General features: G+C 38.9%; 1 protein-coding gene across 2 annotated transcripts in view; it reads left to right on the forward strand.

The window, feature by feature from the left end:
• Positions 1-5650: 5650 nt before the first annotated feature.
• Nipbl (NIPBL cohesin loading factor) overlaps positions 5651-27028 on the forward strand; it is a 173611-nt gene continuing 152233 nt past the window's right edge. For both annotated transcript variants that reach the window (XM_042261454.2, XM_042261453.2), the window contains exon 1: positions 5651-5789. The gene's annotated coding sequence lies outside the window, so the exon portion shown is untranslated. The remainder of the gene's footprint in view (positions 5790-27028) is intronic.

Raw genomic sequence — 27028 nt, forward strand, 5'->3', positions numbered from 1 at the left:
GGAATACACTTTAAAAAGTAACCTAGTAAATGTACACACACATAAACAAGATAAATATTTATTTTAAAACACATGAACCAGGCAGTGGTGGGGCCTTTAATCCCCAGCACTCAGGAGGCAGATCTCTCTGACTTTGAGCTCAGCCAGGGCTACACAGAGAAACCCTGTCTCGAAAAACTAAAAACAAAAAAATGCACCTTTACCATCTGTGATGTACTGTTAGTTTTCCTACCTTCACAATTTTAAAGAAAGTACCTTCTAAGTTAATTTCACGATTTCCCAGCAGTGCATAGCCAACAGTTCTGAACACTGTTCAACAGCAGTTTTGATTACAACCTCGCCTACCTTAAAGAACAGTGAAAGTGACTTTGAAAAGCTGCGCTCTTATCTACTGGAGATGTCTCAGAGTTTAAAGATCTTGCATTCTTCCTTCAGAGATAAAACTACCTTTAAACCAGAGATTGTCTAGATTAGCCTAGTACTAAAGTAGTTTAATTCTGTTCATATCCCGTATCTGTGTGGTTCCACGTAGATTAGGCTTTCATGAAGGTATATGATCTTAAATAACTTTATATTGAAATATTTCAGAAGTACACTTAGAAGATGTAACTGGCCACCCTAGTTTGGAAATATAAAGCATAGCAATATACACAAAAATAAACTAGACTCATGATTACAAATGAATGATACAGACAATAAGATCTACAGATTTATCGAAAATTCTTAATTATAAGTTAGTAGGATTAGTGAAAAGATAGAAGTTTAGTCTTGAAAACTAGGGGAAGTAAAAATGAATAAAGATGTCATAGGAAAAAACTCATTTCTATAATTTTAGCAAAAAATAGATAAAGTACATCAAATGGGTTCCATAAATACTACCATAAATTTAATTAAGGCACTTACTTCAAAAACAAGAAATAAGGCGAGTTCAGGAGCACGCCTTTAATCCCAGCACTCCAGAGGCAGAGGCAGGTGGATCTCTGTGAGCATGAGGCCAGCCTAGTCTACACAGAGAGTTCCTGGCCAGATCTACATAGTGAGACCCTGCCTCAAAAAGACCAAAACGAAAGACAAACACACAGAAACCAACCTGAAATGAAGCTGGAGAGATGGCTCAGCAGTTAGGGGTGCCTCGTGTTCCTCCAGAGGTCTGCTTCCCAGCACCCACGGCACCCATGGCACCCATACAAGGCCTTATACTCCCTCTACTGACTTCTGCGGGTACTCCCGCCACACACACATAAATAAAAATCTTTACAAACCCACAGAAGCTAAAATAGCAATGTATTTATAGAATGGTGTCATCTGACAGTGTTAAAGTCTACCCTCAAAATCAGCATCCTTAACTCTTCACCAAAGTTTAAGTCATCCTAAATGTAATTTAGTTATCCTAAATGTGAGGTAATTTTGAATCTATTATAATCTACAGGACATACATATACTATTTGTTTTTATTTGCTGTTCTCTCCCTCTTAAAAATGTGTTCCTATTAGAGATAAATATTTAAATAAGGCTTACTGTAAGGCATAAATAGTGACAAGATAATTTTCTAAAAATTTTTTATTCTTATCACTTTAAGGCAAATTGCAACTATCTTGAAGATATGAAAATATGAATTCATAAAAATTCATTAGCTTTACCAATTTTTCTGGCAATAACATCACAGTTAAAAAATCCATCTAAAATATTGTATATCTCTGTAATTCACTGATCAAAAATACAAATGGGAATATACAAGAACATTTCCTAGCAAATAACTGAGTCAAGAAACTCACTCTTTAACACAAGGTGCAAAAGTCAATTGGTTTTAGAGATAAGTTACAAAAGTAGAAGCAAAACAAACTAGTAGCATGGAGGAAGACAGGTGTTAAGCAAACAGACAAGAAAATAACCTCACAAACAGAGTAACTAACTGAGTAATGAATGACTCAGTTTGGAGCCTGGTGTGGTGGTGGCGGCGCACGAATCAACTCAGCCTAGACAGGCTGAGACAGGAGGATGAAGGATTAGGCCAGCCTGCACTACATAGTGAGTGCCTGACTCAAAACAACAAAGATCTTAAGTTCAGGCAAGCAAAATACTAATTGATTCCATGAGGAAATACTCCTAAGCACCAAAAATTATTTAATTCTGTAATCGGAAAAGCCTTCAAAGAGAGTGAGCCCTTGTCTGCCTCCATTCATTATTTTATATGAGGTGCCTAGCAATGAGTTAATTAGCACCTAATAAATCTTCAATATATTTTGAGGGAATAAATTAAAGTTATTAATTTTGGGTGCTGGGGAGATCGCTCAGTTGGCAAAACACAAACCCAAGGAGCCGATTTGAGTCCCCAGCAGGCTGGACACGGTGGTGTCCACGTGTAATAACAGCACTGGGGAGCTCAGACAGGTGGATTCCTGGGACTTTCAAACTAGCAAGTTTCCCCTAAGTCCCAGGGGAACGACACCTGGATTGACCTCTGGCTTCCACATGATCACACCCTCCCGCATGGACATGTGCACACCACATTATGTTTTTTAATTTAAGTTTGGATGAAATGCTGCATCCATGCCAAGACTCTGTACCAACAGCCTATCAGCTGTCTTTACTGAGGCATGCAAAATTACTAGCTCACCAGCAACATTCAAGAAAGCAGACAGGAAGATAATTGTGCTTCCATAAGGAAAATGAATTTTGAAACTGAGTGAAAAACATTCTAAGCCATTTGTAAGTTACTTAAATCTGTTCTCAAAATTAATACTGAGCAGATTGTTGACTGTACTAAATAATAAGTAATTATTTATGTTAATGGGATGTAAAATAGCTATTAAAATGATATTCTTGTCCAAAAAATTCTGTAAATAAAATATAAAAATTTAAACTATAACTAAAGCCTTTTCTATACAGCTTCCAGTTTACTGCTATATTTAATTTGTAAGACCTACTTTTCCTACTACTGGGAAGTAAAATTTCCTACCTTTATAGTTTTCAAAAATCATTTCCAATTAATTGGTATAGCAAAAGGTAAGTAAATGTAAATAACATCAACCTCAACGGTGAATACAAAACCAACATGAAGCTTGCCCTCATCTTTCACAGAATCTTTACTTCAGAAAACTTAAAAATAAATTCCTCTAGCTTTTGCTTTGCTGACAGCATAATTAAGAGTAACCAAGTAGCCAAATGTGGTCCTTTATACAAGGCCTTTGAAACATACACCTTTTGAATCACAGTGTCACATGTTATGTGACCAATAAATACTTGCTGAATGAACTTTTCTAGTAGTGCTGTATTTGAGCTCAGCCAATCACATTCTTAGACTTCGGTTCAGTCAAAATAGTGTGTATTTTGCAAGAAAAAGGGCAGACAGGATTAAGAACGAAGTTTTATGACTCATGAGAGCAAAATGAATTAGCCCACTATGGATAAGGTCACTTGATCAACACATGCACACTGGTCTCTGCCACGCCATCTAGAGAAACCCAAAAGCAGCCATCACCTTTATGAGCTTTCGAATGTCCAGAAGAGATCTTTTCCTGACCTCTGATAAACTTACCTCGGTTCCGTCTATATATTTTCCTAGTTTTCACCATCTTTCATGAAAGTTCTTTCAGGTATATATTAGCTGATATTAAAGTGTAGAGTTCAGAGATGAGGAAAGAGGATGCCCCAGCGCGCGATGCATACATCATCACACCAGCGAAGCAAAGCTAAACTGCATCTCCTGAAGCTGCCGGGCAAAGAGCCCGGAAGATAAAATGAGAACGAAGCCGCCAACCTGTAGGTAAAAGAAGCGATGGCGGCACCCAGGTGGCATCTGAGCAAAATCCTCAAGACGGGGCCAACTTCTACGGATGCTCTGGGGGGAAAGATGGCAGAGGCATGGCGAGACATAGTTCTATTTGCAAGGATGCCAAATCGGGTTCCTTTCTTCCTCATTTCTTGCAGGACTCTTTGGGCCCTGACTTACTCCAGGGTCTGGAGAGCAGGAATGACAAAATCTTAAAACACTTGGCCCCCAGTGACTTCTAAAGCAAAAGAATAACCTGGAGGTGAGCTGTCCCACACACTTCTAGCACCTCTGTACACATACAAACAAACGACTGACGCTGACAACTTAATTCATTTAAAAAATAGCATGTTTCCTCCTGAGTAAAATCCGCTTACCTACCGGCACCTTTTACCTGGAGAATAGCCCCCCTTTTAATTTATACAAAACAAAACAGAAAACTCTGTAGCGATGGAATTCCCTCGTTTTACAGTAAGCCACTACAGACAGGCACGGTAGTGTATGTATATTCACATTTTTGTACTCCAGCCTTGTCCAATGCCTCTGAGTTTCAAGCATAAAGAGGAAAAAGACGTTTGAAGTGCGCCGGTCCCCGGGCTCCGGTGCCCCGCGTCCGGATGGCCTCGGCTCCACCCACACCTAGACCGCCGCGCCGGAGCGACCCGCTCCTCGCTCGCACAGCGTCGCCTACAGGCCTTATCCCGACTATCAGGGATGAATCAAAACCACCGCCAAAAAAAAAAAAAAAAAAAAGAGGCAAGTCCAGCAGCGCCCGCGGATTTCCAGAAATTAATGCACCACGATCACGATTCCAACTCAGCCAGGCTGGGAGCCTTCACCTCCGAGGATTGTGTTCTCCGCAGAAATAGCAGACAGACAGACAGCGAGTCCGGCCGCTCGAAGGACGGGAGGCGTGCGATCCATCCATCCACCGCGGCTGCAGGGAAGGGGGTCACCGTTTCCAAGGTGCACCGTCGGCATCCACCGGCGGGCCGCCGGAGCCCGGCTTCCCCGGGGCCGATGGCCGCCGCGTCAGGGCGCGCAGGGCGGCCTCCGCTCGCCGCCGTCCGCGGCGGCCGATGAGGCCCGGAGCGCCCGAGAGAGAGAAAGAGAGCGAGCCCGGCCGCGGAGCCATCACACCGGACCAGCGCCCGGCTGCTGTCGCCTTCAGCGGGGGGGAAAAAAAAAACAACCACCACCACCACCACCCAAGCCGGGGAGCACCGGCCACCCGAGCCGCGGGCGCAGACGGCGCCTCGCAGGAGCGACCGCCCTAGGCAGCCTCCGCGGCCGTCCAGGGCAGGCCAAGGACGCGGAGAAGAACGGCCACCGCCGCCGCCGCCGCCGCCGAGCCCCCGGGGCCGGCGGGAACCGGGACGCCGAGGCCGAGCGGCGAGCCCGAGTGGCAGCGGCGGCAGCGGCGGCGGCGGCGGCGGTGGCGGAAGTGGAGTGGGGAAGAGGGGGTGGTTGTTAGTGTTTGGCGCCGGCGGAGGGAGTCATTCCTGCAGCTGCACTTCCGGTCGGCATTTTGTTCTGAGAGGGAGAGACGGAACGAGAGAGAGAGAGACGCACACACACACACACAGGGCTCCTTTTCCCCCCGCCCGCCCGCCCGCCCGCCCGTCCGCCCTCCCCCCTCCCTCCCTCCGTCGGTACCGACTCACCCGACACCACCACCAAGCCGCGGGGAAGGGACGCCCCCGCCGACAGGAGGATTGGTTCCTGGGCCCGCGGCGATGCCCCCCCGGTAGCTCGGGCCCCTGCTCGGGTGTTTGTGAGTGTTTCTATGTGGGAGAAGGAGAAGGAGGAGGAGGAAGCAGCAGCAGCCGCCGCAGCAGCAGCCGCCGCCGCCGCCGCCGCGATTTGTCTTCTCGGCTGGTCTCCCCCCGGCTCTACATGTTCCCTGCACTGAGGAGACGGAAGAGGAGCCGTAGCCACCCCCCCTCCCGGCCCGGATTATAGTCTCTCGCCACCGCGGCCTCGGCCTCCGCTCGGATTCAGACGCCGATTCGCCCAGGTAAATTCCTGCTCTTTATTTCGGCGGCGGCGGCGGCGGCGGCGGCGGTGGTGGTGGTGGCGGCGCCGGCGCCGGCGCCAGGGTCCTCCGCGTTTCTCCTCCTCTCTTTCCCCCTCCCCGCCGTTGGCTCAGCGGCCCCAGGTCTCTTCCACGGGCGAGTCGGAGAGTTCGCTCCTCTCCCGGCGGCAGCCACCCTGGGTGGCGGCGCGGGGGTTTTGGGAGCCTCCTCCCGGCCGGCTGTTGGGTGACGGGGGAGCGGGCTCCTGCCGGGCGGCCGGGGAGGCGTAGGCCCGGCGGAGAGTGCAGGCCGCGGGCCAGCGGAATCTACTTGAGCTCGGGGATTAGGAGAGCTCCGGGGCTGAGCCGGAGCGACGGCTGGTCGGTGACAGGCCTCGCCCGGGAGAGGAGCCGTGGCTAGCGAGGAGGCGGAAACAATACAACTATCAGCAAATGTGCCCCGATCGTTCCCCATATTTACAACTTTCCAGGTCCGGGAGTGGGGAAACGTCCCAGTGAAACAAACAACCCCCCTTCTTCCCCCTGTGACCCCATGAAGGGAGGAAGTAGTTTCAGTTAGTGAAACAAATGTAAATACTCAGACACGGCTGCGGTGGTAATTCTCTGCCAAACTTGTTTGGAGGTTGGAAAGTTAATAAAGACTCGTTTTCTCTGTTAAGGGGATTAAACCGTCCGCGTGGATATTTAATATAGAAAACCGTAGCGTACGTAGTAAGACACTGCACATCCTCGCCCAGGAGCTTTTATGTTCTTTGACAGTGTGTGTGTTGCACATGGACTTTATATTCAAAGATAAGTGTAAAGTACTTGACAGGTTTACTCTGCCACTTTATATTTGTATGTGTTATGTAAGGACAATTTTAAATGACTGTACGTAAAACCCCCAGGTACTTGCTAGCCTAAGCGTGTGCAAGCATACAAAGAATTTGAAATGTTCTGAGCTCAGGCCGAGATAAGGATGAAACCTATTTTCTCTCAAAGGATAGAAGTTGAGTTACACTTGAAATCTTTGGGAGGTTTAAAAAAAAAAAACAACACGTAGAAGGTGCTATCCTTTCTTGTCAGGGCAGATCTTCGTGAGGTCCCAGGATTGTCATTGGCTGTTTGTACCATGATGTTTGACTGTGTAATGAGCGAGGTGTCATTTTAATAGGTCAAATGTATCTGTAAATGCTGGAGAAAAATACCAGTTCTGTATCCTAACAGGTTCTCGTTCGCGAGTAAGTTATAAATGTTGGGAGCTTGTTTGTGGCAGCTTCGGTAGTGGAAGTTGGTGTGAGATGGAAATGCCTTGTTGAAAAGTCGTCAGACTTACAAATTGCACGGAAAAAGAAATGTCCCGTTTGATATTTTGTTTCCTACTCGCTGAAGGAAAGCTCACTTGTTAAAAGGAAGCACCACTGTTCAGTCAAGTCCCTCGTTTTAATAGTAATGGTTTTAAATATTGGCTTAGGTATTTTGTGTCTTATATTTTTGTCACTGTCGTTAGAAAAACTTTTCTGCGGGTTATTTTTGATTTTAACATTCTGCTTGAAAAATTGCTCCAAGTTTCCTGCAAACGTATGGATAAATGTTAAAAAGAGTGAAGTTAATATAGCTGTCACGTACTAGGCATGTTTTTAATGCTATAAATCCGTGTAGTAGTCAGCAGCGTGTCCGTGATTTGTATTGGTCGGGGAGCAGTTTGAATTTTAAAAAGCCTGAAGCTCCTGCTGAGCCCCAATCCCGGCCTCCCTCCCTCCCACTAATCTCCCATTCCTGTCTTTGTGCTGCCTGCTCCTGTTCGACTCTGTTGGCTACGGGGCCTCAGGCCTGCGGGGGTAAAGGGGGGTGGTGGTAGGGGGTATGCCAGGAGGGAATGCTGAAGGGAGGAAGACTTCCCGTCTTGAGAAAGCAGAGGGTTTGGGGTTTGGGGGCGGGGGCATGTAAAGGGTTGGGCAAAGGCGTCATTAAGATGTTTTGAAAGGCCTTGTGATTATCTTTTCAACTTTTATTAGATTAAAAAGGAACTGTATGACAAGAGGTGAACCTATTTCCATGAAAGATGATGGGGAAACGAGTTCTTCTTGCTTAGTTTTCATAAACAGAAGCAACTTTATTTAGTTTCCTAAGTTGCAAGGAGCCTTATGCAGATGCTTGCTTGAATCAGTCTAGGAGATATCAGTGTATGTGAGTGACATATTTTTCCTTAAGTCTTTGGAATTAGATTACAGTTAGTATGTTCCTCTCTTTATTATCCCAGTCCTACATCTTTTATAATTTGTAAATAATGTTCAGTTAGTGATGCTTTCATAAGATCTCATACACATTTCTTTAAAGTATTTTGAAAATACTTTTGTTTGGCGCAGATATAGATTGTTTTTAAAGGAGAAAATTCAATTCTTGAACTTTATATTTTGGATAATTTATGTTTCAAGAAGGATTATGGGTAGTCTATTGGAAGTCACCTGCATTGGTTGAGATATTCACCAGTGACAAATCTTGTGCTCCCCTTCCTTCCTTTAATTCAGTGAAAAGATACAACCACCAAACATCCCAGTGATTGTATAACTAGTTACAGTATTTGGAGAAATAGTCTTACTATACTTACGTGTTCCTAGGGTGCCTAACCTCAACTCTATGGCTTTCTGTTTTTCTTGAGTATACAGTTACCAAGAACTTGTATAACTTGGAGAGAAAAATAACCTTAATGTAAATAAAGAAAATCTAATAAACCAAAGTTAAAATTAAGTACATAATTACTCTCAGCATTTTAAGAAGTGTATTTGGGATGCTTTCTAACGTCATTCATCCCATTTGTTTACTGATGATATTTGAATATACTTTTGAACCTGTACTACTGCTGCCTACATTTAAGAGTGGTGTATTTGAAGAAAGATTAAGGCTTTTCAGTAGGGATGAAAAGTGAAGATTTTTACTCTGTACTAAACAATTTTGGTTCTGCAAAGTGATTGTTATTAAAATTTTAAATATGAACAGAGCTACACCAATTGATGTGTAGAAGCTTCTTTATTTCAATCAGACTACCAAACTCAAAAATGTACTTTGAAGACTTCCTAAATTAATTTCTTATTTAATTTTTATACTAATCTATCATCAGACTGTCATAGAAACATCTGACATGTCTGTACTAGATTTTGACATAGCCTATTTTATTTTTACTTTCTCAGCATAAGACATAACAAAATTAAGTAAAAACTGACTTTTATATAGTGTTATTTATCTCTATTGCTTATTAAGAAAAGAATAATTTGAAAGTACTTCTAAAATTTTCAAGTAATATTTCACTTTCATATTGAGTTATTGGGAGATCTGGGGGTAAATTCCTGTGAGAGAAATGTAGTTTAATTCTGTTTATCAAGGTACTGACTACGTACTTTTAAAGAATCCTAATTAATTGTTAAGCTTGAAGATGCTTATTTTAATATTCTAAGCATACTAAGTTTGCTTTGACTGGAATTTATACTCTTAAAAATTTAGAGAGCACTTTAAAATGAACTATTTCCAATAATTGTCTTTTGCAATAATATTTTGTGTTTTTAGACTTTTCAATCTGGCCTGAATCCATTTATAGATATTCTTATGTTTGTATGAGAGAAATGACTGGAGTAATTATTTTTCAATAGAAAACTTCACTTGGAGACCAAGTAATATATATAATGAGTGAGTTACAGGGATTTCCTGATGCTTAATACTTTTTCTTTTTATTAGATTATGTTTCTCTAAGAAATGTCTGCACTCCAGTCTTCAAGCCACGTATTTCTTAGTTGCACTACTATACCATTTTTAACTTTTTTGAATTATCTGAGTTCAAGATAATTCCCCTCCCCCCTTTTTTATTTTAAAAGAGATGGTATCTTTTTTCCCCTGGTTGTATTTTCTTGGTGTGAACATACTAGTTTGACATACATTGGTGTATATGTTTAAACTACTGATTTTATTTTCTTGTGCACCTATTACAGATTTTAAATAATTATATTTATAGAAAATGATATGTAACATTTCCTGAGCTGTTTACTTTTTATTTTTAGAAATGACTATAGTAAAGTTTTAGTGTTTCTACTTGACTTAGCAATTTAAAAACCTGTTTCTGTCCATTTAAAGCCATCATTCTCATTTTAAAGAGTATTTTGTGTGATTAGAATATTTTGCCTAAGTAAGGTAATTAATAAAAGTGATTTTAGATATTTGTAGCATATGTAATTTTGTTTTGGTAGAAATCTGGAGTTAATTTTAATGAATTAAGTTTTATGAGATTGCATTATACTTTTTAAGCCCAAAGTGATATTTAGAAAGGTTATTTAATAACAAGAGTATTGCCAACTAAGAATTTTCCTGTAAGATTTTGATTGCCTATTATTTGCCAGGAATTGTGTTAAGTATGTCCCCCATATTATTATTTAATTCTGGAAAGTACATGAAGTAGAAAGTTATTTACAGTTTACCGATAAAGAAACTGATGTTAGGAAGATAAAATTGGGCATAGTTATATAGTTCACGAATAATTAGCCTGACACACATTTGTTTTTCAAAGTTCAAAGTTCTACATCTTTAATTTTGTAAAAGTCATGTATTCGTTTGGTTTCTCAAATGACTCAACATTTATAAGCTTATATAGTTAAAGAAATTATGTACATCAGGCTAGAATATAGAGTAGAATTTATGTCTATACACATGCTATTTTTGAAATCAAGTTTTAACTAGCTTTTTAATTTTGTTAAGTGGTCTGTGCATTTTTTACTTCTCTTAAGTTTTTTTTATATATATATATTGGGTTGAAACTGTCATAGTATCTATTTTCAGAAAGGAAAAAAATAGCTTTAGAGTTATTTCATTCTTAAAAGTATAAATGACCAACTGTAGAATAGAAGATAAATCTATAAATTAATAGTACTTTAAAAAAAAACCAGCATTTATGTAGTTGTCAAATGTCGATCCTTTCCAAATCGCCCACTTGGTTGTGTGCTTGTTCCAGAGCTGTTGCCATTACATAACTTTGTGGGAATTTTGTTTTGTTTTGCTTTGTTGTAGGCAGATTCTCATTAGGAATTGGGAACTCTCAGAGATCCACCTGCCTCTGTCTCTTAGTGCTGGGATTAAGGTGTGCATCACCATAGCCAGAGGAAAATCCTTCTTTGAATATTCAGCAAACCATTTGAAATATCAAATCCCCACCCCCACACTTTTTTTTTTCTTTCCCCTATTTTCTTTCCTCCTTGTCAAGACAGTGTTTTCATTGTGTAGCCTGCCTGGAATTCCCTGTACAGACCAAGCTGATCTTCCTGCCTCTGCCTCCTCAGTGCTAGATACAGGCATGCACCACCACACCCAGCATTGAAATAGGCTATTTAAAATAAAATTCATTATGAGGAATTTTTATTTTCAGGAGGTGGATTAGAGTTAAATACAGGAAGAAAACTATAATTAATCTTTTTCAGCCAGGTGTTTTACCTTTTGATTTGTGTGTGTGTGTGTGTGTGTGTGTGTGTGTGTGTGTGTGTGTGTATGTGTATGTGTATACGGGAAGTGGGGTCTCACTGTATACACTTGGCTGGACCAGAATGTACTCTGTAGACCACGCTGGCTTGGATCCTCTTGCCTTTCCCCCCAAGTGCTGAAATCATAAGTTTGCTCTATCACGCCTGGTAGTATGTAGCAATATTGAATGGTTTTCATGTGCCAGAAACTCTTCTGGAGTCTTTACATTATTATATTGTCTCAATTCCCTGAGGTTGACATATTATAAAACTAACTTATGGGATGATTAAATGACTAGCTCAAGGTTACACAATGAGGTGTGAAAAGTCGAAAAAGCATTCCAGAGTTCTTTATCCACTCTACTGTGTATCATGATTTTAGAACTGTCCAGTTACTCAGTGAAGCTATAGTTAGTATTCTTGTTTTACAGACATGGAAACAGAAGCTTTTCATGTTTAAGTAACTTGTTCTGGGTGGTAAATCTAGCAAGTGTTAAGGGAATTCTAAGCCAAATATGTTTAATTCTAAACACCTCTATTCTTTGCATTCTTCCATCTTGCTGCTTCAAAGTTTACAAATTTTTTTATGTGTGTGGATGTTTTGCCTGCATGTATGTCTGTGCATCATGTGCTCTCCTGGTTTCCATAGAAGAAGGTATTGGATCTCCTGAAATTGAAGTTATAGCCTGTTGTGGGCTGTTACATGGTGCTGGGACTTGAACCTGGGTTCTGTGGAAGAGCAGCTAGCTAGTGCTCTTACTGTTGAGCCATCTCTCCAAACTGAAAATTTATACTATAATTTTTGATGAAAAGAGGAGGCTTGGTATAAAGTATACCTTTTTTCTTGTATAGCTTATAAAGAGAGCCTCAAAATAATTTGTGTTTGGGATCTGATCTAGGGCCCCATCATATTCAGCATGTGCACTTATCACTAAGCTACACCCCTAACCTCCTCAAAAGAGAAGACTTACGTTTTGATAAGCTATTACTCACTAGTTACCAGATTATAGCCTTATAAAATACTTTGTTACTATACATTATGCATACTTGTATATATACATATATATTTAAATAGGATATTGATTTTTAATTATGTCAACTATATATTTAAAATATGTGTAGAATAGCTCTAGAAACTGTCAGCTATTTTATTTTTATGACTTTATTGCAGTTTTTAATTACTTTATGAAAATAGTAAGCATCAAAATTTTTCCGTGAATGCATTAAACCTCTAAAAATAAGTCATGTAGGTAAATTGGCTTTGCTATCTAACTTGTATCAAACATCATTTAACATGGATACATTAAACTCTGAAGTTACCTTTTGCTTGTTTGCCTTTTGTTAGAAAGGAAACACTTGAAACATGCAGGAATTAATTTATTAAAACAATTTTAAGTATTTTTACCTCTTCTAAGAAATACCAAAACTGTGAGAAAATTTGAAATACTGGATTCCTTTTTGATAATGTTATATTTAGGTTATTTATCTTCTCCATTCCAAAGACTCATGCTGTCTTAAACAGGTGAAATGCATACTTGTTTGTATATGACCATTACTTTAAAAAAAAAATCATATTGTTCCAGATACTTTAACAATTTCTAAAGCAGTACTGCAAGCCAGAGCATTGTCTATGTTAAAATCTTAAGCTTTATGGCTGATATTTATGGTATTTGTTATTTTCAGTACAAAAAAAAAATGCTCTTGAAATTAATCATAGTAAGGAAACATATCACTGAGCTATCCAACACTGCCACTTTGAAACCCTTTAAGAATTTTAAAGCAGGACTTCTTAAACTTTTTCCACTCATGAACCTTTTTTTGCCCAAGAAGTTATTATATAACCTTGGGATATATAGGTATGTAAATATATAGGTATGTAAATATTTACTGCTAGTAAATTGTCAACATTGGGGCTGGAGAGATGGCTCAGCAGTTAAGAGCACTGGCTCCTCTTCCAGAGGTCCTGGATTGGATTCCCAGCCTATATATATAACAACCATCTGTAACTCTAGTCCCATGTGGTCCAATACCCTCCTTTGGCCTAATGTGGACACTACAAGCATGTGGTGCACAGACATAAATGCAGGCAAATGCCTACACACAGAAAATAAATAATTTTAAAAATAAAATTATAAACCAAATTTAATTTAAAACAATTCTTTGGTATATATACTATTTCCCCACCTGTTAAAGACTAAAGCAAATTTGCATACTAAAGTGATAAATATATAATTCTTGGTTTTTTGTTTTTTGTTTTTTGTTTTTTTTTACAGAAGGGATTAAATCTTGCTTGAATATTGGATACTACAGGATGTAATGTCCTCAGGCTTGTATTTTTTGTTTTGTTTTTACTTTAAAGACAAGGTCTCGTTATGTATTTCTACCTGACCTGGGATTCATTATGTAGACCAGGCTGGCCTAAAACTGCTTGCCTCTGTCTGCGTCTGCATCCTGAGTGCTGGTATTAAAGCTGTATATTACCATACACACCCCTCTGCAGTTTTTTTTTTAAGAGTTGATCAATATTTTGATACTCACACATGCCAAGAACACTACCTCACATAAATATGTAGTACAGAATGGTAGAAGTATGTTTAGGGTCAGTTGTTGGAAATTTGTTCCTAGTTCCAAGACCAAAAAAAAATCATATAATGACTAGTACAAAACTCAAGGTAGCAACTCAGATAGTAATTTTTAAAATCTAACATTCTAACTATGTTAGACTATGATCCAAAGATAAACTAATTTGGTATGTACTAACTGAGGAATGTGGTATGAAAGTATTAGAAGTCTTTGTTTTCCATGGTCAAAGCATTAGTTTTTATACCACAGAAGACTTTAGTGCTTGATTCATTCAGAATCAAGGCCACAGTGAAGTCAAGGGAAGTGACATAGGTGAGCACCTCAGGAAACACCTCCGATGTCATCCACATGTGGTTGTGAGATCATCTTTGGTTGCTGTGTGGACAGAAACCTTTTATGGTTGCTAAGTATTGTTGCTAAAATTTTCACAGCACCCATATTCACTTCCCTGACTCCTTATGGAGTCACAAGGAGCCACAGTTAAAGAAGCTACTTAAAACATTTTAATTTTTTGCCGGGCAGCAGTGACACATGCCTTTAATCCCAGCACTCAGGAGGCAGAGCCAGGCAGATCTCTGTGAGTTCAAGGCCAGCCTGGGCTACAGAGTGAGATCCAGGACAGGCACCAAAACTACACAGAGAAACCATGTCTCAAAAAAACAAAAACAAAAAACAAAGCATGTTTTTTTTTACTTGCCTTTATCTGATAATATTATGGTTTATCAATTTCGGCTAAAGAAATTGATCATCTAGGTATAGGCTGTATATATAGAGTTCAGTTTTTCCTTGGTAATGGCCAAGTTGAAATTTTAGGTGGGCTAAATTAGGCATAGCTCAATATAAGTAGTAGTTCTGTACTTTTTTAAAAAATAAAAAATGATACAAAGGACATTTTTTTCCAGGATTCTGCTTATGCCTTAGAAGACAACTTGAGATTGAAAGCTGAAATATAATAAGAGAAAAGAACAAGGAATACTATATCCCACAACCTCTGTTCAGGTTATCCTGAAAGCCATATATGACCTTTTATTCTCTGCCTGAGTGAAATTTTTGCATAGCATGTGGAATATAGGTACAGAAAAGTCCAAAATACTACTGGTAGGAAGTCAGTGACATTATCCATGGAAATGTTTGTCTAGTGTTCCCACTTGTCTACACATACTTGCTTTTCAAAATGTTAAATGAAAAGTAAAACATCTTGTGAACATTCCCTTGATCATTTCACAACATTTGTACAGCTTATAACATACCTGTAGAGAAAATAATTTGTTCCTGTGTCCATTCACCCTATGGTGATGTCTTTCTGCTTTAGGCATTTGATAAAGTTTTGTGGAATTGTTTAGTTGAAATTGAGCTGTATCTGTGATTCCTTCCACACTCCCCTTTTCTCTTTTTTCTTTCCTCTTTCCTTTCCCTTTCCTCTAAGCACTAAACTGCTGAGATACAGCTCTTGCCATGGACAGTTCTTAAAGATCTGTTTCTAAATCTACAAGTACCAATGACAAGTTTTATTTCAGTCGGTTTCAAAATGCAGGTATGTACTTGAGCCTTCTTGCCTCTGGGATAGAGCTTTTTATTTACATACATCCCTAGGACTGCATTGTAATAGAACTTGCATATAAAAATGAATCAAATAAAAATTACAGAATTCCTTTTTCAGCTCTCAGGACTGTACAGTATAAGAAACATTTTTTTTCCCCTTTGACTCTAGTCCTTTAGACTAAATAGTTGGGAATAATTTAGTAGGGTTTATTATAAGAAAATAGTTATTACTTTGTTTTAATCTTAACATAGTTTTAAAGTTACTAACTCAACTGTTGGGTGTAATGTGTATTAGGTTGTGATGAGCAATACATTACTGCATATAAAAATGCTGCTCAACTAAAATGGTGATCTGATAGCTGCATTCAAAAATTAAGTTAAATTTATTGAGGTAATTTGTGCCGTAAAAGTCATTGTTGGATCCAGTTCTGTTGGGTGAGTTTTGGTGAATATTAGATCTTGTCACCTACCACCATGACAGAGTATTTCTCTTAAAAGTATCCTTGTGTCTCTTTGTGAGTAGTTTCCTAACTCTATCCTAACCGTTAGCAGTATGTCTGATGTTGTTCTTACAGCTTTGACTTTTTCTAGAATATCATATAAATGGAATCATACAGTATAGAAAACATTGCATATCTTGTTTCTTTCACTTAGCAGAAGAAGGCTTTTGGGTTTCATTCATGTTGTTTATGTGTATCAATAGTTTATTGGTGAGTGAATTTTGAAGTTATGTTTAATGTACTCTGGTGATTTTTCTTATAAAAGTATTATCAAAAACTAATACTTTAAACAGTGTGCATATTTTTCTCAGAGCTTAGTGGCTTTATTACTGAATGTTGTACTTGTACAGTTTTTACCCATTACCACCTCAAATCTAACATAATTGGCATTATTATTAAATGGCATTTGTTTATATTAGTACATACTAATAGATTAAATACTTTACCAAATAAGTGAAGTAGACATTACTCTTGCTCATTATAGGGAAAATAATTAACATCATGTATTTGAAACTTTTAGCATGTAGACTCTAGAACAAGAAATAAGGAATGGTGTAGTAATTAAATTAACTAATTAACTAATTGAATTTGCTGTTTTTAAAAGCCTTATTTTATTTATGTATTTATTTTGTAAGTGTTTGCTTGCATGTATGTGCACCATATGCAAGTTGACTCCAGAAGAGGATATTGGATATCCTGTAACTGAAATTACAGACAGTTGTGAGCTACCATGTGGGGATGGGAATCAAACCCAGGTCCTCTACAAGAGCAGCTAGTGCTGTTAACTTCTGAGCTATCTCTTCAGCCAATTGGTTTGTTTTGAGACAGGGTTGTTAGTTACTGTGTTATTCTGGCTGACCTGGAACTCAACATGTAGCCCCTGCTGACCACAAATTTAAGCAATCCTCCTGCCTCACATCTCAAGTGCTGGGATTATAGCCACTACCCACCACACTGATAGCTTACATTTTGTTTAAGTTTAACGTTTATAAATGCATATTAAAAATAATGAGCATGTTACAGTGAAGAACATCTATAGTCTTCCTGTAAAGATTAAAGCTGCAGAAATGGTGTTGTTTATTGAAAAGTGGAGGAAGATAATGATACAAGTTGTTCTCTGCTTATTTTATTTGACTTCCCCATCCCAACTCGGGTTTTGAAAGTTTCCTCTCTGGGGTTTAGGAATCCTCTTGTTATTTTTCTCTGTCTTTCTCCTCTATTTAAAAGGAAAAAAAAAAAGATTTATTTTTATTTATGTGCATGTGTGTGGATATGTACACGTGCATGCAGTTTTCACAGAGGCCAGAAGAGGAGCTGGAGTTACAGGCAGGTGTGAGCCATCAAACATTGGTGCTGGGAACCAAACTCAGCTCCTCTACAGAAACAGCAAGTGCTCTTAACTGCTGAGCCGTGTCTCTAGCTTCTGCCCTCCCAATTTTAGACTCTGTGGGGGTGGGGGTGGGGGGTGAGAGAGAGGGGAGGGAGGGAGGGGGGAGAAAGGAGAGGGAGGGAGAGGGGAGAGAGACAGACAGACAGACGATGGCTGACTGGCTGGCTGGCTGGCTGGCTGGCTGACTGACTGACTGACCAACCAACTGACCGACTGTGTAGTTGAGGCTGATCTTGAACTCATATCCTCCTGTTCCAGGCACCCTGGTTGATGTAGTTGCAGGTTTATGCCTCTATTCCACATACTTTTGGAATCTTTGGCTAAAGAGTTCTTAGGACTGAGAAGATGGCTCAGTCAGTAAAGTGCTTGTGGTTCAAGCATGAGGACCTTGGCAAAACATGTCTGTCTGTGTGGAGCTCACTGGCTAGCCAGTTAAGTAAACTCAGTGAGTTCAAGGTTAGTGAGCAACCCTATCTCAAAATGTAAAGTGGAAAGCTACTGAAGAAGACACCCATCTTCGAACTCTAACTTCCATGTGCTTGTGTGTATGCACATATATACACACATACATGAGCAGGTGCATGGATACACACAGCGCGTGCACACACACAGTTTTCCTCTGCCTACCCCTTTAAATATTTTTATTCCCAAGTGTAGTTAGAGTTTTCCTGCTTTGCCCACAGTCAGGACAAATTTCTATCACCCATCAGTCCCACAGCCGCTCAGACCCAACCAAGTAAACACAGAGACTTAAATTGCTTACAAACTGTATGGCCGTGGCAGGCTTTATGCTAACTGCTCTTTTTTTTTTTTTTTTTTAATTTTTTTTTCTCCTTTTATTTTATTTTACAATACCATTCAGTTCTACAATCAGTCATGGGTTCCCCTGTTCTCCCCCCTCCCACCCCCTCCCCATCTCCCCAGCCCACCCCCCAATCCCACCTCCTCCAGGGCAAAGTCTCCCCTGAGGACTGAGATCAACCTGGTAGACTCAGTCCAGGCAGGTCCAGTCCCCTCCTCCCAGACTGAGCCAAGCGTCCCTGCATAAGCTCCAGGTTTCAAACAGCCAACTCATGCAATGAGCACAGGACTTGGTCACACTGCCTAGTTGCCTCCCAAACAGATCAAGCCAATCAACTGTCTCACCTATTCAGAGGGCCTGATCCAGCTGGGGGCCCCTCAGCCTTTGGTTCATAGTTCATGTGTTTCCATTCGTTTGGCTATTTTTTTTCAATAATTGAGTAAAACCAAAATTTATTATAAGCCACAGTCGTCCTAGGGACCTCCATGCTATATATATATATATATATATATAGCCTCCATGGTTCTATGGGTTGTGCTCTGATTGTTCTTTATTTTATATCTAGAATCCACTTATGAGTGAGTACATAACTTGACTGTCTTTCTAGGTTTGGGTTACCTCACTCGGGATGATTTTTTCTAGTTCCATCCATTTGCCTGCAAATTTCATGCTTTCATTGTTTTTCTCTGCTGAGTAGTACTCCATTGTGTATATGTACCACATTTTTTTCATCCATTCTTCCGTTGACGGGCATCTAGGTTGTTTCCAGGTTCTGGCTATTACAAATAGTGCTGCTATGAACATAGCTGAGCATGTATCTTTATGGTATGAATCAGCATTCCTTGGGTATATGCCCAAGAGTGGGATGGCTGGGTCTTGAGGTAGTTCGATTCCTAATTTTCTGAGAAACCGCCATACTGATTTCCACAGTGGTTGTACAAGTTTACATTCCCACCAACAGTGGAGGAGTGTTCCCTTTGCTCCACATCCTTCCAACATTGACTGTCATTGGTGTTTTTATCGTAGCCATTCTGACAGGTGTAAGGTGGTATCTCAGAGTCATTTTGAGTTGCATTTCTCTGATGATTAAGGATGTTGAACATTTCTTTAAGTGTTTTTCAGCCATTTGTGATTCTTGTTTTGTGAATTCTCTGTTTAGCTCTTTAGCCCATTTTTTAATTGGACTGTTCAGTATTTTGATGTCTAGTTTCTTGAGTTCTTTATATACTGTGGAGATCAATCCTCTGTCAGATGTGGGGTTGGTGAAGATCTTTTCCCATTCTGTTGGCTTTTTGTCTTATTGACTGTGTCTTTTGCCCTGCAAAAGCTTCTCAATTTCGAGAGGTCCCATTTATTAATTGTTGTGCTCAGGGTCTGTGCTGTTGGTGTTTTATTTAGGAAATGGTCTCTGGTGTCAATGCGTTCAAGAGTGCTTCTTACTTTCTTTTCTATTAAGTTTAGTGTAACTGGATTTATGTTCAGGTCTTTGATCCACTTGGACTTGAGTTTTGTGCATGGTGACAGATATGGACCTATTTGTAATCTTTTACATATTGACATCCAGTTATGCCAGCACCATTTGTTGAAGATACTTTCTTTTTTCCATTGTATAGTTTTGGCTCCTTTGTCAAAAACCAGGTGTTCATATGTGTATGGATTAATGTCAGGATCTTCAATTCGATTCCATTGGTCCGTATGTCGGTTTTTATACCAGTACCAAGCTGTTTTTATTACTGTAGCTCTATAGTAGAGTTTGAGGTCAGGGATGGTGATGCCTCCAAAGGTTGCTTTATCATATAGGATTCTTTTAGCTATCCTGGGTCTTTTGTTTTTCCATATGAAGTTGAGTATTTTTCTTTCCAAGTCTGTGAAGAATTGTGTTGGTATTTTGATGGGGATTGCATTGAATCTGTAGATTGCTTTTGGTAAGATTGCCATTTTTACTATGTTAATCCTACCTATCCATGAGCATGGGAGATCCTTCCATTTTCTGATATCTTCTTCAATTTCTTTCTTTAGAGATTTAAAGTTCTTATCAAAAAGGTCCTTCACTTGTTTAGTTAGTGTTATCCCAAGGTATTTTATATTATTTGTGGCTATTGTAAAGGGTGTTGTTTCTCTGACTTCTTTCTCAGCCCTTTTATCATTTGTATATAGGAGGGCTACTGATTTTTTTTGAGTTGATCTTGTATCCTGCCACTTTACTGAAGGAGTTTATCAGCTGTAGGAGTTCCCTGGTAGAGTTTTTGGGGTCACTTATGTATACTATCATATCATCTGCAAATAGTGAAAGTTTGACTTCTTCCTTGCCAATTTGTATCCCTTTGATCTCCTTTTGTTGTCTTATTGCTCTAGCTAGAACTTCTAGTACTATATTGAATAAATATGGAGAGAGTGGACACTAACTGTTCTTATAGCTTAAATTAATCCATTTCCATAAATTTATACCTTGCCACATGGCTCGTGGCTTACCAGCATCTTCACATGCTGCTTGTCCTGGCGCGCTGGCAGTTACTCCTTCTGCCTTCCTGTTCTTTCTTTTCTCCTCTCTGTTAGTCCCGCCTATACTTCCTGCCTAGCCACTGGCCAATCAGTGTTTTATTTATTGACCAATCAGAGCAACACATTTGCCATACAGAACATCCCACAGCACCCAAGGTAGTCCTTCAACCTTGGTTTGCGTGATTTATTACACACTATCTATATACTGATGACTCACAAATTTATTTCTTGATTTTGGCCATTTTGACTAGGGTGAGATATAACCTCAAAGTAAGTTTTAGCTTCTATTTCTCTGATGGCTAATGATATAGAACACTTGTTTATTAGCAATTCATATTCTTTTTGTGAATTCTCCTTTCAGATGTATAGCTCATTTTTTATTGGTTTGTTCCAGTATACATTTTTAAAAGACAAATTGATAGCCTCCAGCTTCAATGATCTGCATAATCTGTCTGTGCATATTAGGAATTGGAAGGTATTGGCGATGAAAGAGCAAGTATTTCTTATAGCTTTAAATCTTATCTAATCACTCTTGGTTCTGGTGTTGTCAGGGTTCCCTGTACTGCCCTCTGTCTTCAGATGGAAGAGTCTCAAACCTGAAATTAAAGTGGCTCAATTATAATAAACTTACAGCTGCTTTATACGCTTTAGTCAGAACTGCGTATAGTGTTCTGGTGTGGCAGGCAAGGCTCAATTGTAAATTTGCTGCTAAACTCTTTCAAGAATATTAACATTGAAGATTTCTCAATGTGTTTTGCTTTTCATTTTAGGAGAAATTTAAGAATTCCATATGCTATTTTGAAAATATGGAACTTTATAGTTGAAATTTTATTTTCCTAGTAGATGATTCAATAACAATAGTTATATAAGTATATGTAACTATATTATATATATGTATGTATATATGTGTGTGTGTGTGTAGTATGAACATACATACACATTGTTGTTTTAAGAACATATCATAAAGGCTTTCTTAGTTTTTTACGTTTTATTCATAGTATTTCAGATGTTACCTATTAATTTGTTATAGATGAACCATAGCTTTTCATTCTACTACTAGATATTTTATTTGCTTTTACTTTTTTTTTTTTTTAATAAATCTTGAGGCAGAGAGCATCTTTATCTGTCCAGTTTGGGATGGGGGGGACCCCATTTTCAGGTCTTTATCCATATAAAGTAGAGTCCAGTAAACACAAAGTTAAAAGGTTTGAACATTTTTATGGCTCTTTATATGGAGTTCCAATAATAGTTTGCCCTGCCATAATCTATTTTCCTTGATGTCTTGATTTAAAGAGAAAAATAATTTTACTTTCCATGTAGAATGCTCCAATTCTATTAAGATTCTTTTTAGGTCATTTAAATTTCTCTCCTCCCAATATTGTGGCTGTTCTCAATATTTAAATTATTTTGATGGTAAAAATCATGGCTTTTCAAATTATACATATCATTTGGAGATATGCAGTGACATTTTTGTAAGATCTACTCTAGTCACTAGCCAAGCAACAGGTAGGCCAGTTATTAAACCAAATTCATTTCTTCTGTAAACTATCTCAGGCTTTGGATTCTTTGGACTAGTAAAGCAAGACAAATTGAATGAGTTAGATTCAAAAATAAAAGTGCTATTGTTAGGAATATAGTTGATTTTTAAGGGATAATCAATCTTTTATTTGCCTAAGTAGTAAAGAAATTCAGAACTGTAATGTAGTGGACACAGAAACCATTTTCTAGATAAAGACCTATTACTTAGTCTTTTTTATTTTTAATTTTTAAATTATATTTATTTAGTGCATGCATGTACATGTGTGTGTTTGGGCACACACATATGCTATGGCATGTGTACATGATCATCTCAGAGGAATTCATTCTCTCCTTCAGTCTTTGGGTCCCAGGTTTTTAATTTAGGTGGCCAGGCTTGATCTTAGAAAACCATGTTAGTTAGTCTTAATTTTCAAAATACAAAATGTTTAGTGTGCTGTGTACATGGCTTTGATCTAGTTTCCATTCTTCTGGTCATCAAACATTGGGTGTGTTTTCTGTTTCAGCTCAGAAACTGCCGACATTGGAAATGGTGAAATAAAAGCCTTCATCCTATCCACTAAGACCTTAGAGTCTAATAAAGCGTATAGATAGATGAGTATTGGTCATTTTGTAGGTGCTGTAGTGCTGTGATAAGGATCAACAGAGAAAGTTCAGTAGGAGCATGGGGTTGGGGGGCCAGGGGGACACTGTTAGAGAACCTAGTTTACAATAGTGTGGTAGGAAAGGAAGTGAGGAAAGCCTTTCTAAGGAGGGATGCTATGTAATCCATAGGCTTTAGTCAGACTTGTGAGCCTGGAGCAATAGTTAAATTTTCGAAACCACGATGGCACAGGCTTGAAAAGGCGGTGAAAAAAAGATTTAAAGCCACAGACAGGGCAGGACACAGATGGTAGAGAACTGTGTCTACCTGGAGCTGGGGGCATGGCTCAGTGGGTTAAGGGCTTGCTGTGCTTGTATGAGGACCTGTGTTCACCTTCTCAGCACACACTTTAAAGCTAGCAGCACTGGTGTGCACCCATTACCTCATCACTGACAGGGTAGGAGCAGGTGGATCCTGACCCTGGCAGCTCACTGACCAACCAGTTAGGCTGAATCAGCAGGCTGCAGGTTTAATGAGAACCCTGCCTCAAAAAACAAGGTGGAGAGTAATAGAGGAGGAGCCTCAGACCTCCACATATGTATGCATGGGTGAAGTGCTCCTCACACACCACATGTACACACACATTGCTATGAATAGTGTGTTTTCCTTTAAAGGTAAGGGGATAGGGAAATTATTAAGTCACCAGTTACAGTTTTTATTCTTTTAAGTCTTGATGAGTAGTGAGAAGAAAAGATGTCATGGAGGCTAATGAGAGTTGATGAGGTTTTCAGTTAAGATACTGAGAATGTAGAGAAGGAAACTCCTAGCAGGTATTAAGGCATTCAGTGATCATACGTAGATAGAATGTGTAATGGAGAATAAAGGCAACTAAAGATGTCTTCTTAATTTCCAAGTTTCATACATATGGACATTGGAGTTTGAAATACAAGTTCAATCAGCTTTGGCTGTCTATGAATAAAAATGTAGTTTATCAAAATGTGTATCACTTTACATATTCTGGAGGGAATGGATTTTGAAAAATTTAGTGGCTTGGCCAAATGTGGATATAAATGACTATTTGAAACTTACTTTGAAGGCTGACCTTTCCAGTCTTCATATAATGTTAAAAGCATTATGGTAGGCTGTACTTATATTTTTTTTATCCAGTATGGTTTAAATTATAAAAAGATAATAGTACCATATTTTCCTAATGCTTAATTTCCCAGTATATTGACTATATTGGCATGCACTTAGCATCCCTGGTATATTTGTTTACGTAGCGTAATCTCAAAAGTGGCCCTTCTATTTTTATTAAATCATACATATAATGAAATAGTATAGTGAGAACTGTTACTTAGTTCATAAGGGGTGTCTTAATCACTTTTCTATTTCTGTGAACAGACACCATGACCACGGCAACTCTTATGAAAGAAAGCATTTAATTGGGATTTGCCTACAGTTTCAAAGGCTTAGTCCATTACCATCATGGTGGGGAGCATGGCATCAGACAGGTGCTGGAACAATGGCTGAGAGCTACATCCTGATCTGTAGGCAGAGAGAGCGATTGGGCCTAACATTGGGCTTTTGAAACCTCAAAGCCCGCCCCCCCCTCTATACACCCCCCCCTTCCTCTGCTCCCCCCCACCCAGTGACACACTTCCTCCAGCATGGGCACATCTACTCCAGCAAGGCCACACATTCTAATCCTTCTCAAACAGTACCACTCCCTTATGACTAAGCATTCAAATATAGGAGCCTATGGAGGCCATTCTTATTCAAACCACCACAAGGGGATTATCTTTACAATCATAATTAAAATGCCAGTAGCTTTTCAAAAGTTTTAAATACAGGGATGATTATAAAAAATCAAACAGATTCATCAGAAATAATTGAGCAGTTGATTTTAACATGGCTCCTTCAATGTTTTTAAAATTCATTTTTATTTATGTGTATGTACATGTGCCTGCTTGTCTGAATCTGTGCCATATGTACACAGGTGCCTGCAGAGGCCAGAAGAGAATGTGTGTCAGATCCCCTGGAACTGTTGTGAGCCACCTGATAGAGGTGCTGGGAACTTAACACAGGACTTCTGAGGAGCAGCAAGTGTTCTTAACAACTGAGCCATCTCTCCAGCCCCACGTGGCACCTGATTTTACAAAACTCACCTGAAAAGTATAAAAGAGTAAGGAATCATGTGAGAAACTAGTGATAGAAAGGAGAGGTGTGTTTATTTTTGAAAAATGGAAAGGGAATTGCTTGATATTCTTAGGCCATCAAATTGAGAGAGGAATTAGGAAGCAGGCACTGTATGCAATTGGAAGGAAACTTGTGAAAAAAAATAACAACATGAAAACAAGTGTGTGTAGAATAAAATTTAAAAAATTGGAACTGATTGATATGTTCCTGAAAGTATCTTATATTTTAAAAGAATATTCTAAATAATCAACTGTATCTCACATAACAGATGCTTAAAAGCACCCTGACTGCACAGAAGCATGCTGTATATATATTTAGACTAATTCTTTAGCAAATATTTGTTCTTTTGGTCAGTTGGCAGCAAATTTTCTGAGTGTTACTTGAAAATATATTGTTGCACATACTTTCAAACAAATGTGCTAATTTGTGACACTTGAATGGATTGTTAGAGAGGAAAGTATTTGATGAGAATTGATTAAATTCTCCAGGCATGGTGCCACGTGCCTTTAATCTCAGTACTCTGGAGGCAGAGGCAGGTAGCTCTCTACGAGTTCAAGGCCATCCTAGTCAATAAAGTCAGTTCTAGGCCAACTGAGGTTACACAGTGAGGCTCTGTTTTAAAACAAAACAAAAGTAATTTAATCAATTTAAGTTACTCTAATATTGTATAAGTACTCTTTACAACACAGCTTAGCTATTATACCCTAGATGGAGTATCCCAAATAATAATCACTTATGTAAGGTTTGACTTTAACTCATATCTAATATAAATATGCCTCCCAAGGTGGTATTATATTCTCACATATGCATTTTCAGTAATCTCAAAAATGGACAGCTGTGTCCACTACACTTGATAATTCATTTTGTAAGTTTGTGGCTTTTTAATTTTTAATTAAAACATTTTCATCCTGTTTTCCCCATCTATCTTCCTTCTTTCTTCCTATCATGACTTTATGGGTTTATTTTTTCATTACTAGCAAAGGTGACATCACAGTCATCTACTCATCTCACCCACCCACCCACCCCCACCAAGATTAAAATACTTTCCTGTTTTTGCCAGAGATAGAATTTAGGTTATAGGCTAGCATGTGGCTAGTTACACCCACATTTTCACATGAGTACTGTGGATTTGAATCCCAGTTCCTGCTGCTCAGCAAGTACTCTTCCCACTGAGCCATCTCCCCTGCCTCAAGATTGCATTCATTTTTGTGGCTGAATAGTTTATATAGTATGGATATGCCACATTTTACTTAGAGATTATCACTCAGACAAAATGAACGTTTGAGTCATTTTTGCTTTCTGGATAATTAAATAATGTTGATATAAAATTCATGTGCACATTTATGAATATATCTGTGAATGTGCACCTCAGTTTTCCTGGATACATATATAGAAGTGGAACTTTTAGATTGCACAATAACAATAAAGAGTTTAGCTCTTTGAGAAACTATCAAACTGTTTTCTGTTGTAGTTGCATCATTTTGCATTTCTGTTAGGATTCTAATTTCCTTACATTTTTGCTGGTACTTCTTAAAAGAATTTTTTCTTACATTTAGTCATTTTGTGTGTGTGGCAGGAGGAGGGGGTACCATAGTACACATGTAGAAAACAACTTATGGGAGTTTTCTCTCTCTCTACCATGTGGGTTCTAAGAACTCAGGTCATCAGGCTTGGCCTCAAGTACCTTTACCTACTGAGCGGTCTCACCAACATTCCTTGTACTTCTTGTTATCTGACTTTGCCCATTTTTAAATTGGCTTATCAGGGTTTTTAGTCTTACAGGGTTTAAAAAAAAATTAGGACAAGACTCCTCACATGTGAAGTATTTCTCACATTCTATTTGTTTTTATTGTCTCCTTTGGTTGCTTGTGTTTTGGATGTCATGTCTAAGAAAGCACTGGGTAATCCTAGACATGAGAAGTTACCCCTGTTCTGGTTCTTACATTTAAGTCTCTGATTCATTTAAAGTTTTTGTTGTTGCTTGGGTTTTTGTTTTTTTTTCATATAGTGTGAAATAGACCCAACTTCACACTTCTACGTGTACTGTGGTTGTCCATCATGATTTGTGAAAAGATTCTTCATATTTACTGAATGACTGTCTTTTACACTC

Source organism: Peromyscus maniculatus, chromosome 15 (genome assembly GCF_049852395.1).
Source record: "Peromyscus maniculatus bairdii isolate BWxNUB_F1_BW_parent chromosome 15, HU_Pman_BW_mat_3.1, whole genome shotgun sequence".
NCBI classification, from domain to species: domain Eukaryota; kingdom Metazoa; phylum Chordata; class Mammalia; order Rodentia; family Cricetidae; genus Peromyscus; species Peromyscus maniculatus.